The 19,872-nt window shown below is 38.8% G+C and overlaps 1 protein-coding gene across 1 annotated transcript in view; it reads right to left on the bottom strand.

Annotated features, from left to right (window-relative positions):
• Nucleotides 1-19,872, bottom strand: part of LOC128663744 (pyroglutamylated RF-amide peptide receptor-like) — a 552,480-nt gene that overhangs the window by 81,702 nt on the left and 450,906 nt on the right. The window lies entirely within an intron of this gene.

The following is a 19,872-nucleotide window of genomic DNA, read 5'->3' as shown; positions in this document are numbered from 1 at the left end:
GGAGGTGTCAATCAACCCGATCGTACTCGATCGGGTTGAATTCCGGCGATTCCTGTCCGCTTCATCAGAGCAGGCGGACAGGGTTATGGGGCAGCGGTCTTTGTGACCGCTGCTCCATAACTTGTGTTTCTGGCGAGTCTGAAGACTCGTCAGAAACACGGGCCGTCTAGCTCCGTTCAGAGCTTGATAGATAGGCCCCAATGCCTTGTCAGTATTGCAACCCATATCAGGGATTGTTTTAAAAGCAATTCTTACATTGGGAACTGTGTATCTCTTTAAGGGGGTTCACTGTGTGAAGGTGAGACCCATACTTTACAATATAATGCTCAGTAAAATAAGCTGATGATTTCTTTCCATGCTGCTGAGTTTCTTAGAATCCGGCCCCTAGGGCTTGATAATAGAAAACTGTCAAGCATAGAGAAAAAGCTTGCAAAATCTTTGGGTGCTTTTTTTCAGCAAAATATTGCAAAGTAGATATCTCTCCTTCTCACCCATAACCATGCAAAGCGAGATACACAGCTCTCAAACTTACATTTACATTTTTTTTAATTATTTAAAGGAACCTCATGCTACTGACAAGATGTCTTGGATAATCCATGCAGCTCAGAGAGCTTTAGATAATCGGGCCCTTAAGCACAATTGATAATAACTTCTTTATAGCATTGTGCACTATCATTTTACATTCACAATGCCAGTTGATTTGATTTTCATAAAACAATAGATAAAAAATGTAGTCATAAATAAATCAATTACCAAAATGTATATACAATTGTGTAAAGTGATGTAAACATATTAAAGCGACAGTCTACACCAGAATTTATAGCTAATCCCTTTATTACCCATTTCCTAGTTTTGCATAACCAGCACAGTTATAATAATATACTTTTTACCTCTGTGATTACCTTGTTTCTAAGCCTCTGCAGACTGCCCTTTATTTCAGTTCTTTTGAAAGACTTGTATTTTAGCCAATCATTTCTAAATCCTAGGTAACTTCACATGCGTGAGGACAATGGTATCTATATGGCACACATGAACTAACACCCTCTAGCTGTGAAAAACAGTCAAAATGCATTCAGATAAGAGTCGGCCTTCAAGGGCTAATAAATTAGCTTATTAGCCTACCTAGGTTTAGCTTTCAACTAAGAATACCAAGAGAACAATGTGATGATAAATAGTAAATTAGAAAGTTGTTTAAAATGACATGCTCTATTTGAATCAGTAAAGTTTATTTTTGGCTAGACTGTCCCTTTAATTGTTTATTCCTAAAGAAGTGAAGTGAATTCATAAAACATGTAAGCAAGATTATAAATATATTTTAGTAATTTTGATAGCATCTTTTCACAAATACATATGTTTTATATAATTCTTCTATTTCTTTATATTGGGTCTTTGAATTGGTAGTGATGGGTTATCAATGGATGGAAAGATTCATTTCTTTGCTTTGCTAATTGGAAAACTTATTGTCTATCTTGTTATTTTTGTACAAAATTATTCTTATTAGATATGTGGATATATATAACATTTTATTAATTATTGTGCTGAACCATTAATAAATATGTTTAGAAAAATGTATTACCATACAATTATTTATTTATACATTTCTCTTACATTTTTATGTGAAGCTCTCTTTTCCATTTTTTGTAGATCCTTTTGGATCTTTTCAATGAACATTACCCACCCTTGACTATTAACCCTAAACCTAACATGGGCCCACTAGCCTGGTCTGGTCCCATTAGGTAATATCACCCCGTTAAATCCCTTTAAACTCCATGGAACTCACTTGGACTCCCATGGGAAGGTTCACAAAAGAAAGAACTTCTATAGTGCACTGTCTAGTGTTTTATTAAAAACAAAAAAGTATACATTAACATATCCTATATATAAACACACATATACATTACTTAGACTTGTCTGTCTAAAACACTTTTGTCCATCTTAATCTTTTCCTTTTATTAGCCAGTCTGAGATATGGAATTTTCCTTGCAATTCTGCATAGAAGGCCAGCATCCCAGACTGTTGACGTTGAGACTGTTGAGGACCTGTGAGGCATCTGTTTCTCAAACTAGACACTCTAAGCTATTTGTCCTCTTGCTCATTTGTGCATTGGAACATCTTACTCCTCTTTCTATTCGGGTTAGAGCCAGTTTGCTCTGTTCGGTGAAGGGAGTAGTACACAGCACTGTACGAGATCTTCAGTTTCTTGGCAATTCTCACACTGAATATCCTAAATTTCACAGAACAAAAATAGACTGACGAGTTTCAGAAGAAAGTTATTTGGGCATCTTAAGCCTGTAATCAAACCCAACAACAAAACGAATAACCAAAAATTGCTTTTCTTTCGAAAACAAGGAAATATCTATGTGACCCCAAACTTTTGAATGCCACACATTTTATATACAGTATATATATATATATATATATATATATATATATATATATATATATATATATATATATATATATATATATATACACATACATACAAACACAACATATAAACACATATAACACACGTTCACACAAAAACACACACACACATGTACGCACAGTGAATCAGTTCCTGTAAAAATGGAATACAGAGAAGCTGCACACTAGAACTGGGAAATACCACCCAACTCATTACAATCCTGCAGCATTCAAGGTGGTTGGGAGGTCTACTACCCCTCTCACATAGGGGGATATTTATCAAAGGCCTGGCGGACCTGATCTGACAGTGCGGATCAGGCCCGCCAGACCTCGCTGAATGCGGAGAGCAATACGCTCTTCGTATTCAGCATTGCAGCAGCAGCTCTTGTGAGCTGCTGGTGCAACGTCGCCCCCTGCAGATTCGCGGGCAATCGGCCACCAGCAGGGGGGTGTCAATCAACCCGATCGTACTCGATCGGGTTGAATTGTAGCAATGTCTGTCCGCCTGCTCAGAGCAGGTGGACAGGTTATGGAGCAGCGGTCTTTAGACCGCTGCTTCATTACTGCTGTTCCTGGCGAGCCTGCAGGCTCACTAGAAACACGGGCCCTCAAGCTCCATCCGGAGTTTGATAAATTGGCCCCATAATCTCCACATTTAACTCTTCCTTTCACTGTCTCTCCCACTCCCTCTGTCTCCATTTCTGCCTCTCTCCTGCAGTTTCCTTCTGAATCACACTGCCCCCCCTTGCCCCCTCTCAACTCTCTCATTATTCAATTGTTATTAAAAAATTTAAACCAAAAAAATGTGTTATTTACAATGAAAACCAAAAATGGCATGTGTGGTGTGGTGTGTGTTGTATGTGTATTGTGTGAAAAACATGTGCAACAATCTAATCCCCACCCAAATGCTCCCTTAAACTTTTCTAAGTCGCTTATATAGAAAAAACTTTATATACACTATGAACCACTTTTGTGATCATGAAATGCTTTTCCGTTGGTTGGTTTATCTTCCTTAGTTAACTTCCTTCCATCATGGCCAGCAAAAAGCCAGCCATGGTGCCAAGATTCAAGAAGGTCAGCATAAAATGTAGGAAAATGTTGTTTCCACAGAAAATACCTATTTTTTTATAATAACGTATATACTAGAATCTAGTAACTAGATCACTTGCCGTGTAAGTGGGAAAAAAAAAAAGATTCCTTATCTGAAAACAACCTTGCAATCATTTTGTAGTTGGAGCTTCTGACGTGCTGTTTTTCCATCTTGTTATCGATTTTCACGTTACAGATATGCATCCTTTTTCTGCCTACTTGCAGATAAGTAACAGGTCTATCCACCCTTAAAAATCACGTCCCAGAGAAGTATCCTTAAAAAATGCTACTCTGTCAATCGTTAGAATATAAAAAAGCTCACACATCTTTCGTGAAACTCATATATTTCTAAAAAGAAAAAGGATATTGAATTATGGAGTGAAGGCAAAATTTTTATCCATGGATAAAGATATATAATTACACTGTTGGAAAAGCCAGAACCTTAGTCTAGCACAAAATGTCACAATGTATGATTAAGAACAATATACTATATGGTGTAACAATAAAAACTAGACTTGTGCAGTGGCGAAAAATTCATTTCTGTCAAATCTTTCGGAACAAATATTCAGATAAATTAGTTTTTAGTATTTGTCTGCTGCACTATTTGGGATTTGTTTTGTTTAAAACAAATACTGAATATTCGGGGAGCAATTCCATTTGTTTAAAACAAATGTAAATGTTCCTTTGGTGAAAAAGTTCACCTGTAGCCTTATTTTTACCTATATCGAGCTGGAGAACTGCGCTGATCCCAACCCTTCTTCAAAGAGCCCTGTCCGCGCTAACAGGATGCTTATCGCGGCGGATCCCAGAGCGTGTCTCAAAAGAGAACATGCAGTCACAATATATCAAGCAGCGGTCATCAGACTGCTGCTTCCAATCCACTGCTCCACCTCCTCCCCGCGTGTGATTGGCTGTGCGCGGACAGGGGTCAGCATTGCATGGGAGGGCAAAATAGTGTTCGCGTGCAATGTTAAATTTCGCCAGCTGAATTCTGTCCGCCAGAGGCGAGCTGCAGCGGACAGGGGCGCATATGTATGCCACTGTCCACCGTAGCTTGATAAATGAAGCCCTCTACTTTTGAAGCTAGTTTAAAGGAAGTAAATGCATATTAACAAATTTAATTTCCTTTACATTAGATAGTGCATTTGTGTGGATATTTGTTTAATGAAAACAAAACATTTTACAAGCCTCACTCCTAGCCTCAGACTCCAGATTTGCAAAGACATTTTACAAGCCTCACTCCTAACCTCAGACTCCAGATTTGCAAAGACATTTTACAAGCCTCACCTCTAACCTCAGACTCCAGATTTGCAAAGACATTTTACAAGCCTCACCCTCACCATTAATCTCAGACTCCAGATTTGCAAAGACATTTTACAAGCCTCACCCCTAACCTCAGACTCCAGATTTGCAAAGACATTTTACAAGCCTCACCCCTAACCTCAGACTCCAGATTTGCAAAGACATTTTACAAGCCTCACCCCTAACCTCAGACTCCAGATTTGCAAGCACAAGCCCACCAATCCCTCCCAACCACCACCCACCCTATTGTTTACCTTAATATATACACACACCTAAAAGTAATTATGTGCAGCTGTCACTAATAATCCAGGATAGACAAATCACTTCAGACTCACAGCCTTTGTACTGACATTTTGCCACATTCTTTTACACTTTTCCAAATCTCACTTGCTCAGTCACCACACATTCCCCCCCCCCCCATGTCATCACTCGCTCTCAGTTCACTCAACCTTATATCAGACATATTTTTTTCTCCCTTACCTTCTATGTCCATTTCCTCTCCTTTAGAATGTAAGCTTGAGAGCTTTTCTGTAACATTATCAGCCAGATATCAGCTATAATATACTCACAGACATATGATACATGAGTGTAATGCTAAGTTAAGTTGATATTAGGTTCAAACACACGTGTGTATTAAAGAGAAGTGCTCATGTGGTATATACGTAGCCCACTGTTTTCCTCATATATGTATATTAATATTATCAAAATTGTAAACAGGATGGTAGTGCTTGAATTAAATTGAGCACATAGTGTACGAGTATGAATGATATATAATTATAGAATCTCCTCTCCAAGATAAAGATACATCTAGACTCATTAGTTGTTGTATAAAACAATTCAATTGTACTGATTGTCGTACCAGATATAATATCCACCACAATGTTTATATAAAAGTGTGTCAATGAACGTGTTTAATTAATACAATATCCATTCCAGTTCTGGGTTAATAAAATTAGACACATTTTTTATTATTATAGACTTTAATAATCAGAATTAAGCATTAGTGGTGATCAGTTCACTCCTTGTAATTCATATCCAACACTGTATAATGTCATCTAGTTTCTGATGACATCGTCTTTACAATATCATTGAGACCCGTATGATCTAGTCACCAAATACAAATTGAGCATGAGTACAGTGGCTGTATTCATTTAATATAACTTAGGCTGCATATAAGTAATAGATATGACTTATGATATGGTCAGATATTTATAAGGAGTATCACTGTTTAGGACTCAGTTTTACCCAGATCACTATCAATCATATAATTCAGGTACTTCTCCTGAATACCGCACCGCAATTAATACATTTGTATCAGACCATGACCTACAAATACCGGTGATGTTACCCAGTTAATAAGTAGGAGTCTCATGATTGTTATGAGCGTGTGAATAGTATTTAATGCCTGCAGTATTTCTTATGAGTAACCGCTGGGGATGAATAATTTAACATAAAGTAGGAGTCCCTATACCTTCAGTGTATCACCGTGTATCATATGTCTGCAGCATATGTTTTAAATAGCTGCTTGTAATAAGTAAACTCACACAAGGTTAGAGTATCCTATATATTCAACTAGAGTAACAAAATAAGGAGTTAATACTGATGTACTTCCTGTGAATAGCTCGCATTCCCTTAGTGGATACTACAGCCTAAGTCAAGAGCGATATAATTATGCTCAATAGCAGAGCTGGTATGAAATGATAATAATGTGGATGATTAACATGAGCACAATAGCTACATTATTGTGAATATCTCGGCTGATATGATTAATTTGTCATCAAAACAATTAACATAAGCACGGCGTTTCCACTGTAAGCGATATAGTGCAGCCTGCGCTGCAATAGTAAAGTGGTCAGAATAGCAATCACTACCCATAGGTAAGGTTTGGACCGCAGTCATTCAGTTAATTCTAGCAGCTAAATTAAGTCTGGCACAACCCAGACTATGCATATAGTTAACTATAATAAGTTAGTAGCACAATAGTTACATTGTAGTCAAAGTCTTGGCTTATATTATTGATTTGTCGTTAGAACAATTGACATAAACATGGCGTTTCTACTGCTAGTGCTAATGCAGCCTGCGCTGCAATAATAAAAGTGGTCAAAATAGTAATCACTACCCTTAGGTTTGGTTTGGACCGCAATCATTCAAGTAATTCTAGCAGCTAAAGTAGGTCTGGCACAACCCAGACTATGCACATAATTAACTATAATAAATTAGTAACAAGAGCAACACATGGATCAGGGTACCGGGCGGGTTAAAATATACACATAATTAGAGTGTTACATCGTGTCATACATTATCGATATTCATATAGCCTTTCTACCTGCAGGCCACTTTGTGTTTAAAGTGAACTACTACAGATTGTGCTCAAGGGCAGGGCATTTCTCTCCTTTTGTATATCTGAATATCTGAATTATCGCACCTACAACTGTTATTTACCCCTACTGTATTTGTTTGTACATTACTGTATCCCTGTAATGTTTTTTTATTCTTTGTATAGCGCTGCGTAATCTGCTGGCGCTTTATAAATAAATGATAATAATAATAATAACTAATATCTGCATTTTCGTCATGAATTTGCATTCATAAGGAAATAAATGCATAAGCCTAATAAAAACTAGTGACACATTAGAAATATAAAATAATCTGCAATTCCAAAGTATCAAAATACATTGAGCAGAGATGAGTAAAGATAAAGTTTAAGTAAATAATAAGTGATTGTATAGTCCTCATTTTTGGTGTGTCCTACCCTGAAAGTAAAACATGGGTTGAGAGCTCTCAAGTGTGGAATAGAGGCAATCATGTCTGTGCAAAATATAAATAAATAAATAAATAAATAAAGAGTTATTTGTTCTTTGCTATATAAATGGTTATTCCTTATATTTAAAGAACTCTGTAAAACCATAGTCATTGGTTTAGTGGCCACATAAATAATCAAACCTCTTAAAGGGATAGGAAAGTTAAAATTAACCTTGCATGATTTAGATAGTTAAGTTAAGTGAAATAAACACTATAAAGGGTCTCCATAAGAATTTATTAGGGACACACACATATATATGTGTGTTGTATTAATTTGTTTTGTAATTTTCCCTATGGTTCTTGCACCCAGACCTGTCTGGGGTTAACTGCTTGTGGCTCTGGGGACAGCACAGCTTCCTGTGAGTGCCAGTGGCACCCAGGGCTGAGCATGTTGCAGGGTCATTGGATGTGTACCCGGTCCGGTATGAGAGTGCAGTTCCCTTCCGTGTTTTGTATATGTCTAGGGTGATTACATATTCCTGTGCACCCTTTTTTTGTTTTCAGTTTGTTTGGATTTGAAAGCTTTCATTGTGTGGCTGTTATAGGGTCTCAGGTATTGGAAAGGACCTTGACGTGGTACCTGAGCTTGTCCCATTTGGCCAGATGCGGTGACTTACCTTTCCAGTTTTGCTTTTAAATCTTAGCTGAGAGCTTGTAAGTGAGTGCTGGGTTTTCTCTGTGTGTTGTATTATTTTTGTAATGTTCCCTATGGTTCTTGCACCCAGACCTGTCTGGGGTTAACTGCTTGTGGCTCTTGGGACAGCACAGCTTCCTGTGAGTGCCAGTGGCACCCAGGGCTGAGCATGTTGCAGGGTCATAGGATGTGTACCCGGTCCGGTATGAGAGTGCAGTTCCCTTCCGTGTTTTGTATATGTCTAGGGTGATTACATATTCCTGTGCACCCTTTTTTTGTTTTCAGTTTGTTTGGATTTGAAAGCTTGCATTGTGTGGCTGTTATAGGGTCTCAGGTATTGGAAAGGACCTTGACGTGGTACCTGAGCTTGTCCCATTTGGCCAGATGCGGTGACTAACCTTTCCAGTTTTGCTTTTAAATCTTAGCTGAGAGCTTGTAAGTGAGTGCTGGGTTTTCTCTGTGTGTTATATATATATATATATATATATATATATATATATATATATATATATATATATATATATATATATATATAAAACTAAGATGAATATTTACAGGTATATAAAAAAAGATTAAAAAGAAACTAGTTTGGTTTCCCAAATTTAAGCTCAATTCAAAAGGGTTTGGCCTATCATATGCTAGTCAAAGGCTAATTGGAAGTATCTTTAAAACCAAGGCTAAACGCCTAGCCTAAGAGACAAAGGTGTATCTAGGGGGAAGGGCTTTTAAAAACAGCTATGTGAATATTCTACGGATAAAATCTGTAAGCTATGTTACCACACAGATGAGTCAGAAACTAGGGGTTAGTTTTTTTCCTTCCTTCAAAGAATCCAGACTAAATGTATGTACCAAGCAATTTCTCAATTTACCATATCAATTAGGAAAGACATTGTTAAACCAGACTGTAATATGGAAAATCAAAGCTGCATGACCTTCTCTAAAGAAAATGCTATCCATACTAGATTATTAAACTCTATCACAAGAAGATTAAACCCATCAGGCGCGATTTATCAAACTTCAAGTGGACATGATTTCCTATAGTGTATCATGACCGCTGGACTTCACTGCAGGCGGACAGCATACGCTGTCCGCATTTATCATTGCACAAGCATATCAACAGAAATGCCTGTGCAATGCCGCACCCTGCTCACTGGTGGCCAATCGGCCGCTAGCAGGGGCTGTCAATCATTCCTATCATTTCAAATCGGGATGATTTTGAAAGTAAAAGAGCAGCAGTCTTATAACCACTGCTTCTTAACTTTCATTTCAGGCGAGCCTGATGCAGCATCCACTGCTTCATAAATTGTGCCCACTGTCTTTGATGGGGTCAGGGTTTCAATTTTGAGCTGAAAACTGTGATCATTAAAAAAATAATAATTTTCAAATTTCTTTGACAAGTTGCGAGATTGAGGGAAGCTGACACAATAAATATGTCAACCAATGTAAAAAAAAATGAAAGTTCCTTTTTTGACATACAATAAATATCATCCAGACTTTTGTAAAGATCCTCAGAGCTGATGACAAGTCAAAAGGAAGACAGATAAATTGGTAATGATGTTTTCCAACAGTGAAATGCAGACAACTATGATGACAAGAAATCAATAGAACATGGGAGCACGCTTTCTTCAAATCAACGGAATCCAGATAACCTTTAAGAGAAATAACCCCATGATTGTGTGAATAGATTCCAATTTTATCAGATATTTAGAAAACTGATTGATCATCTAAGATCCCAGACCAGATAAAAAGCCAGAGAAGCTTTTCTGGCAAAAAAATAGCCTGAAGCAAAAAAACGTAATCAAGCTTTGAAGGAGCAGCGTTTCGTATCGCAACTTGTTAAAGGCTCTGACTCTGAAAAAGCTGACTCCGAGACGAAAAGAGAAAAAAGAATCAACTTAAATTATATTAGCTAAACTGAAAATGTCTGAAGATCACACATGGAACGTCATAAGTCTTAAAGGCCTGCTCCCACTTTAAGAGACTGGACAAATCCCAATTCACATTTGTTTACTTTGCTTAATCAATACTTGCTGCTTCCAAACTGTTTTACTAAACTTGACATCACTAAATTGAATTTTGCTAGAATTTGTTTTGATAAAGCAGTATACTTGCTGAATTTAATGTAAAAACTTGCTTTGTAATCCTGATCATTTTGAAAATAAATTCAAACAGTTTTTACCAAAGAAACCCCATTGAAAGCATAAATTAGATAGCAAGTGCCAATGTTAAAGAGCCCTTCTATCCACGAAGCCAACCTTCACACCTCTGGCCTAAGCTAAGAAAACTTCTGCCCTAAAATCCAGCAAAATTAAAGAAGAAACATGTGATAATATATCTTTTTATATTTACATATCATATATCATACACTTAAAGAGCCACAATACTGCAGGCAGGACCCTAAATATCCAAGAGACAGAAACTAAAGGCAATGGTTGTTTGTGATAGTGGTTCCTTTATAGTCAGCCCTCTTAATGGTGAGCATATCCTGGGTGAGTGATCAAAGAAATTCTAATTGTGATTAGTGAATTAAAATGTGTCTTTTTCTGACATAAAAATCAACCAATCAAAATCAACCAGATTTGTTTTCAAATATCCATATTTGATATAATCACAAACAATTACTACGGCCTTTTTTATTCCAGTCCAGAATTTTGTGTGTGGTATTTGGACATTAACTTGAACTATTTTCCATTTTCTTATTATTTTTTCTTTATGTTTTATAACGTGCGTCTATCTTCTGCATGCATCCTCTCTTATGGGAAAATAAAGCTAAATAAACCTTTTTACCATTTCTCTTCTCCCCTATAAAAATGCACTTATCCCCAGACTCAAGAAACACTGGCAATAAACACAGGCATACATTAATAGATTGCTCTACTCAATTCAAATATTTTAACATTCATTTATGTATTAAAAAATAAAATATTGCCCAGTCTCTACATATCTAGACCGTAATATTTTTTCTATAAACCACGTCATTAATCAGGATTTAGTAACTTTATTATATATATATGATTTTGTTTGGGATATGTGCATTTTTATGGGGGGGAGACAAAGGGAAACAGGTTTATATAACTTTATTTGGCCATCAAAGAGGATGCACACATGTCTGTGGCTGCTTTCACAATGGAATGGAAGCAGCAGATCAGTTCCCTCATTGAGATTAGCTACCTTGTTGTGTGCATGATAGTCACTACATAATCGCATTTCACACATTCCTTTCAAACATATGTGGAGTGCGATTACGCAATTGTGAGCTGCCGCACGTCAAGGTAGCTAATCTTAAATAGTTAGCTATTTTTGACAGAACACCTGGAAAGCTAGGTTGCAGCCGGCACATGGAGTGGATCATCTGAATACTGCAGTGTGTGACTTGTCCCTGCTGCCAAAAACCTGAAGAGAGAAGTATGTGTCAGTGCAGTGTACACTTTGTACTACCGTATGGGCAGGTCAGCAAGCAACGTGTCAGGTGGGTCGGTGGGAAAGGGAATCATTTTGTGTTACATAAAAAATAGTTAAAGAAGTCTATAAAGCTTACATTTAAGGATGCTGTACACTTATGATATCTAGGGGCAGATTTAACATGTCCCGAATGGTGCCTAATGCACCTGTTTCGACGTTAATGTCAAGTTTGATTAATCAGTGCCCGGTTTTTAAAAACCCTATTAAAAACAGGGGCACTTTCATTCATCAAACTTTACATTTCACTCGTTTTGTTAAAATACTTACCATTTAATCTTGAACGCCGCTCCATGCATGAGTGTGTGTGCATGTGTGAGTGTGTTTGTGTGTGTGCATGTGTCAGTGTGTTTGTGTGTATATATGAGTGTATGTGCATGTGTGAGCTTGTTTGTGTGTGTGCATGTCTGAGTGTGTTTGTGTGCATGTGTGAGCATTTTTGGGTGAATGCATGAGAGGGGGCATGTGGGCGTATGCATGAGTGTGTGCATGAGTGAGTGTGTATGTGTGTATGCATGAGTGAGTGTGTTTGTGTGTATGCATGAGTGAGTTTGTTTGTGTGTGAGCATGCATGAGTGTGTGTGCATGTGTGAGCATGCTTGTGTGTATGCATGATTGTATGTGCATGTGTGAGTGTGTTTGTGTGTATGCATGAGTGTGTGTGCATGTATGAGCGTGTTTTTGTGTTTGTATGAGTGTGTGTGCATGTGTGAGCGTGTTTGTGTATATACATGAGTGTATGTGCATGTGTGAGCGTGTTTGTGTGTATGCATAAGTGTGTGTGTGTGCATGTCTGAGCGTGTTTGTGTGCATGAATGAGTGTGTGTGCATGTGTGAGCATTTTTGGGTGAATGCATGAGTGAGGGGGCATGTGTGTGCATATATGCATGAGTGTGTGTGCATGTGTGAGGGTGTTTGTGTGTATGCATGAGTGTGTGTGCATGAGTGAGCATGTTTGTGTGCATGTGTGAGTGTGTGTGCATGTCTGGGGGTGTATGTGTATGCATGAGTGTGTGCATGTGTGAGGGTGTTTGTGCGTATGCATGAGTGTGTGTGCATGTGTGAGCGTGTTTGTGTGTATGCATGAGTGTGTGTGCATGAGTGAGCATGTTTGTGTGCATGTGTGAGTGTGTGTGCATGTCTGGGGGTGTATGTGTATGCATGAGTGTGTGCATGTGTGAGGGTGTTTGTGTGTATGCATGAGTGTGTGTGCATGTGTGAGCGTGTTTGTGTGTATGCATGAGTGTATGTGCATGGATGAGTATGTCTGTGTGTATGCATGAGTGTGTGTGCATGTGTGAGCATGTTTGTGTGTATGAATGAGTGTGTGTGCATGTGTGAGGGTGTTTGTGTGAGCATGTTTGTTTGTATGCATGAGTGAGTGTGTTTGTGTGTATGCATGAGTGTATGTGCATGTGTGAGCATTTTTGGGTGAATGCATGAGTGAGGGGGCATGTGTGCGCATATATGCATGAGTGTGTGTGCATGTGTGAGGGTGTATGTGTGTGTGCATATGTGAGGGTGTTTGTGTGTATGCATGAGTGTGTGTGCATGAGTGAGCATGTTTGTGTGCATGTTTGAGTGTGTGTGCATGTGTGGGGGTGTATGTGTGTATGCATGAGTGTGTGTACATGTGTGAGGGTGTTTGTGCATGTGCATGTGTAAGGGTGTTTGTGTGTATGCATGAGTGTGTGTGCATGTGTGAGGGTGTTTGTGTGTATGCATGAGTGTGTGTGCATGTGTGAGCATGTTTGTGTGCATGCATGAGTGAGCATGTTTGTGTGTATGCATGAGTGTGTGTGCATGTGTCAGCATGTTTGTGTGTATGCATGAGTGTGTGTGCATGAGTGAGCGTGTTTGTGTGCATGCATAAGTGTTGGGGCATGTGTGCGTATGCATGAGTGTGTGTGTGCATAAGTGAGCATCTTTGTGTGCATGTGTTAGTGTGTGTGCATGTGTGAGTTTGTTTGTGTGTATGCATGAGTGTGTGTACATGTTTGAGAGTGTTTGTGTGTATGCACGAGTGTATGTGCATGAATGAGTATGTTTGTGTGTATGCATGAGTGTGTGTGCATGTGTGAGCGTGTTTGTGTGTATGCATGAGTGTGTGTGCATGTGTGAGGGTGTTTGTGTGTATGCATGAGTGTGTGTGCATGTGTGAGCATGTTTGTGTGTATGCATGAGTGAGTGTGTTTGTTTGTGTGTATGCATGAGTGTATATGCATGTGTGAGCATGAGTGAGCATGTTTGTGTGTATGCATGAGTGTATGTGCATAAGTGAGCATGTTTGTGTGCATGCATGAGTGTGTGAGCATGATTGTGTGTATGCATGAGTGTGTGTGCATGTGTGAGCATGTTTGTGTGTATGCATGAGTGTATGTGCGCATGTGTGAGTATGTTTGTGTGTATGCATGAGTCTATGTGCATGAATGAGTGTGTTTGTGTGCATGCATAAGTGTGTGGGGCATGTGTGTGTATGCATGAGTGTGTGTGCATGAGTCAGCATGTTTGTGTGCATGTGTGAGTGTGTGGGCATGTGTGAGTGTTTTTGTGTGTATGCATGAGTGTGTGTGCATGTGTGAGCGTGTTTGTGTGTATGCATGAGTGTATGCGCATGTGTGAGCATGAGTGAGCATGTTTGTGTGTATGCATGAGTGTATGTGCATGAGTGAGCATGAGTGAGCATGTTTGTGTGTATGCATGAGTGTGTGCATGTGTGAGGGTGTTTGTGTGTATGCATGAGTGTGTGTGCATGTGTGAGGGTGTTTGTGTGTATGCATGAGTGTGTGTGCATGTGTGAGCATGTTTGTGTGCATGCATGAGTGAGCATGTTTGTGTGTATGCATGAGTGTGTGTGTGCATGTGTCAGCATGTTTGTGCGTATGCATGAGTGTGTGTGCATGAGTGAACGTGTTTGTTTGCATGCATGAGTGTTGGGGCATGTGTGCGTATGCATGAGTGTGTGTGCATGAGTGAGCATGTTTGTGTGCATGTGTTAGTGTGTGTGCATGTGTGAGTGTGTTTGTGTGTATGCATGAGTGTGTGTGCATGTGTGAGCGTGTTTGTGTGTATGCATGAATGAGTATGTTTGTGTGTATGCATGAGTGTGTGCATGTGTGAGCGTGTTTGTGTGCATGAATGAGTGTGTGTGCATGTGTGAGCATTTTTGGGTGCATGCATGAGTGAGGGGGCATGTGTGCATGCATGAGTGTGTGTGCATGAGTGATCGTGTTTGTGTGTATGCATGAGTGTGTGTCCATGTGTGACGGTGTTTGTGTGTGTGCATGAGTGTATGTGCATGAGTGAGCATGTGTGTATGCATGAGTGTGTGTGCATGTATGAGCATGCTTGTGTGTATGCATAAATGTGTGTGCTTGTGTGAGCGTGTTTGTGTGTATGCATAAGTGAATATGCATGAGTGTGTGTGCATGTGTAAGTGTGTTTGTGTGTATGCATGAGTGTATGTGAATGTGTGAGCGTGTTTGTGTGTATGCATGAGTGTGTGTGCATGTGTGAGCATGTTTGTGTGTATGCATGAGTGTGTGTGCATGTGTGAGCGTGTTTGTGTGTATGCATAAGTGAATATGCATGAGTGTGTGTGCATGTGTAAGTGTGTTTGTGTGTATGTATGAGTGTGTGTGCATGTGTGAGCATGCTTGTGTGTATGCATGAGTGTGTGTGCATGTATGAGCATGTTTGAGTGTATGCATAAGTGAATATGCATGCGTGTGTGTGCATGTGTAAGTGTGTTTGTGTGTATGCATGAGTGTGTGCATGTGTGAGCGTGTTTGTGTGTATGCATGAGTGTATGTGCATGTGTGAGCGTGTTTGTGTGTATGCATGAATGTATGTGCATGAGTGAGCGTGTTTGTGTGTATGTATGAGTGTGTGCATGTGTGAGCGTGTTTGTGTGTATGCATGATTGAGTGTGTTTGTGTGTATGCATGAGTGCATGTGTGAGCGTGTTTGTATGTATGCATAAGTGCGTGTCTGCATTTGTGAGCGTTTTTGTGTGTATACATGAGTGTGTGCATGAGTGAGTGTGTTTGTGTGTATACATGAGTGTGTGCATGTGTGAGTGTGTTTTTGTGTATGCATGAGTGTGTGTGCATGTGTGAGTGTGTTTTTGTGTATGCATGAGTGTAGGTGCATGTGTGAGCGTGTTTGTGTGTATGCATGAGTGTATGTGCATGTGTGAGCTTGTTTGTGTGTATGTGTGTGTGTTTATGCATGAGTGTGTGTGCATGTATGAGTGTGTTTGTGTGTATGCATGAGTGTGTGTATGTGTGTATGCATGAGTGTGTGTGCATGTGTGAGTGTGTTTGTGTGTATGCATGAGTGTGTGTGCATGTGTGAGTGTGTTTGTGTGTATGCATGAGTGTGTGCATATGTGAGCGTGTTTGTGTGTATGCATGAGTGTGTGCATGTGTGAGTGTGTTTGTGTGTATGCATGAGTGTGTGCATGTGTGAGAGTGTTTGTGTGTATGCATGAGTGTGTGCATGTGTGAGCATGTTTTTGTGTATGCATGAGTGTGTGCATGTGTGAGTGTGTTTTTGTGTATGCATGAGTGTGTGCATGTGTGAGCGTGTTTGTGTGTATGCATGAGTGTGTGTTCATGTGTGTGTGTTTTTGTGTATGCATGAGTGTGTGTGCATGTGTGAGTGTGTTTTTGTGTATGCATGTGTGAGCGTGTTTGTGTGTATGCATGAGTGTGTGTTCATGTGTGTGTGTTTTTGTGTATGCATGAGTGTGTGTGCATGTGTGAGTGTGTTTTTGTGTATGCATGAGTGTGTGCATGTGTGAGCGTGTTTTTGTGTATGCATGAGTGTATGTGCATGTGTGAGTGTGTTTTTGTGTATGCATGAGTGTGTGCATGTGTGAGTGTGTTTGTGTGTATGCATGAGTGTGTGCATGTGTGAGTGTGTTTGTGTGTATGCATGAGTGTGTGCATGTGTGAGTGTGTTTGTGTGTATGCATGAGTGTGTGCATGTGTGAGAGTGTTTGTGTGTATGCATGAGTGTGTGCATGTGTGAGCATGTTTTTGTGTATGCATGAGTGTGTGTGCATGTGTGAGTGTGTTTTTGTGTATGCATGAGTGTGTGCATGTGTGAGCGTGTTTGTGTGTATGCATGAGTGTGTGTTCATGTGTGTGTGTTTTTGTGTATGCATGAGTGGGTGTGCATGTGTGAGTGTGTTTTTGTGTATGCATGAGTGTGTGCATGTGTGAGCGTGTTTGTATGTATGCATGCATGCTTGTATTTATCTGTGCATTTGTGTCTGTGTGTTCATGCATTTGAGTGTGTGTTTGTGTGAATACATGCATGCATCTACTCCTGTATCTGAGTGTGCTTCCATACACGCGTGTATGCATCTGTGTGTGTATGTGTACTATATGTTTAAAAGAGTACCATACACAGTATGTGCCAGGCTGTTCACTAAATAGTGTTTTCACTTGCAAACTACTATTAATGTAACTGTATACTCTTCTCTAATATTTTGTTGTAATGACTGGGACTTTGAAGAAAATATAAGTTTATATTGTGTTTTGTCATAGACATTGCTAAATGTTGTTGTTTTTTTATATTGAGCTAGATTACGAGTGAAGCGCAAATTAATGCTCCCGATTGAGAGTTCATTGCGCTAGAAGTAAAATTTTTGCACTCGTCGGGTTGCACTCGTATTAAGAGTTGAAAGTAAACTGGTTTCACTCTAGCGCTAACCTGATGAGTGCAAAAATCCAAAGTTTGAATATTACGTGCGCGTTCACATATTCCTATTAGAGCTAGGAAAGGGAGGGCACTCTCAGGATTTATATACATCAAAGTTAGTTTATTGTTTATAACAACAACGTTAGAAAGTCATATGGATAGGTCGACGTTTCGGCTTACATAGAAGCCTTCATCAAAACAGATGAACAACTCACAACGGCGACTAGCAGCCGCACACAACACCACCGGCAAAACAGCAAATGCGCTGTCAGGACTTTTAGTTAAAGAAAATTCACAAATTTATTGGAGGGCAACACTGTAGCTTGGACATTTGTTATATATATATATATATACACACATGATTATATACAGTATAGATATATACAGTGATATCTATTGATACTTAGAACATATTCTGCTATGTGCAGAACATTGGAATGGGAACTATTTACAGTAAATATATAGTTAAAACCATTATTAAATATGAATATTGCATAAATATGTTTTTACAGATTTTCCTCTACTTATCGACAAAGGGCTCCAATGCACACACGCACACACATATATATAGGGATCAAAATGTTAGTAGGGGTGTACAGATCAACTCCGGTTGTGTAAAAGGTAAATATTATAATATATATTGTAATCAAAAAAAGATAAAAACACAATCTTCATCCTCCGGTCAGTGTTAAAACTAAATTAAGTCCAAGTGTGTGAACAGGGGCTCCACGCAGACGCATTTCGTGCAGTTGCACACTTGATCACTGCATACTGGAGCCTCTGTTCAAACCTTCCTTTATATTATTTAAAGAACTTCCAATTAACACACCTGAACAATTACAAACATTCTCAAGTATGGCATTGATAAAAGATTCAATCAAAAGTATATCAACATCTCCATTATTGCTAATCTCAGTAAACACAGAAGTAACAAATTATATAAAAATACATATCTAAACTGTTACATATCTTTTTTAGGATTAAAACACTTTTATAATCCATTTTTAGATTTACATAAAGATACTTTTCCAAAACGGATCTATACTCTTGCTTTTAAACTGAATAAACCTAAGCGTTATTAATATGCACAACATTTTATGTCATTGATCAATTCAAATACCTAAGACATGTTCCCTTGTTTATCAGAGAATTTCATCACAAAACTTTCTTAGACTATACCCTAGTTTAGAGCAAAGACATGAACTTGTAAATCCTGTACAAAGTAATTTATGGTTGCCTCACTTCTCTTATACATAGATATCTATTGCTTTATATATTCACTTATATACTATTACCGCTCACTATGCAGAATGTACCATAGGCCTCTAGTTATCAAGCTCCGTAAGGAGCTTGACGGCCCCTGTTTCTGGCGAGTCTTCAGACTCGCCAGAAACAGCAGTTATGAAGCAGTGGTCACAAAGACCGCTGCTCCAAAACCTGTCCGCCTGCTCTGAGCAGGCGGACAGACATCACTGGAAATCATGATTGAAACCCCCCTGCTGGCGGCCTATTGGCCGCGAGTCTGCAGGGGGCGGCGTTGCACCAGCAGCTCTTGTGAGCTGCTGGTACAATGCTGAACACGGCGAGTGTATTGCTCGCCGTATTCAGCGAGGTCTGTCGGACCTGATCTGCCATCCTCAATTGATCGAATATGCTCTAAAAATCTCACTTTTAGCGGTCTAATAGTTTTGCCTGTATACTGTAAATTACAAATGTTGCATGTCAATAGATAAATAACATTTGTCGTAGAACAATTGATGAAAAAAATTATATTATGTTCACATTCTGTTTTAGAGGATCTAAATTTTTCTCCCTCAGACACAAAACCACAGGTTTTGCAAATAGGCCGTCTGCACCTGAAAAACCCTTTCTTTTTTTGAAGCCAACATTTATTGGCTTTGGGTTTGAGTTCTGATGGAGATAAATAGTTTCCTAATGTTTTCCCATTACTAGGAATGAAATCACACCCTCCCTCAATAACTTTTTTTAGGATAGGATCTGTATATAATATAGGTAGTGATTCTCTGATTATGTCACAGACTTTGTTAAATTCTTGACTATATGCTGTAATGAATTTTGGTTTTTGTCTCTCATTGACTTGTCGTTTTTTATGTTTCTCTTTATACATTAACAATTCATCTCTATTAAGAGTGTCCACATATTCTTTAGCATTATTCAAAACTTTATCATTGTATCCTCTTTCTTTAAGTCTAGACATAGCATCCTGGGCAAGAGATTGATAATCACTATCATTAGTGCAATTTCTTTTTATTCGTATCAATTCTCCCTTAGGTATATTTCTTGTCACATGTCTGGGATGACACAAATTATATTTTAATGTGGTATTGCCTGCTGACGATTTCCTGAAAACCTTGGTTTTTAACGAATTCTCATCAATAAAAATAGTGAAATCCAAATAGTGTATTATTTTCTCATTTTGTTTGTTGGTAAAGTGAATCCCACACCTATTT

The sequence above is a fragment of the Bombina bombina genome, chromosome 6 (assembly GCF_027579735.1).
Source record: "Bombina bombina isolate aBomBom1 chromosome 6, aBomBom1.pri, whole genome shotgun sequence".
NCBI lineage: Eukaryota > Metazoa > Chordata > Amphibia > Anura > Bombinatoridae > Bombina > Bombina bombina.
Note: the sequence above shows the minus strand (reverse complement) of the source record. Positions and strands in the feature narration are given on the sequence as shown.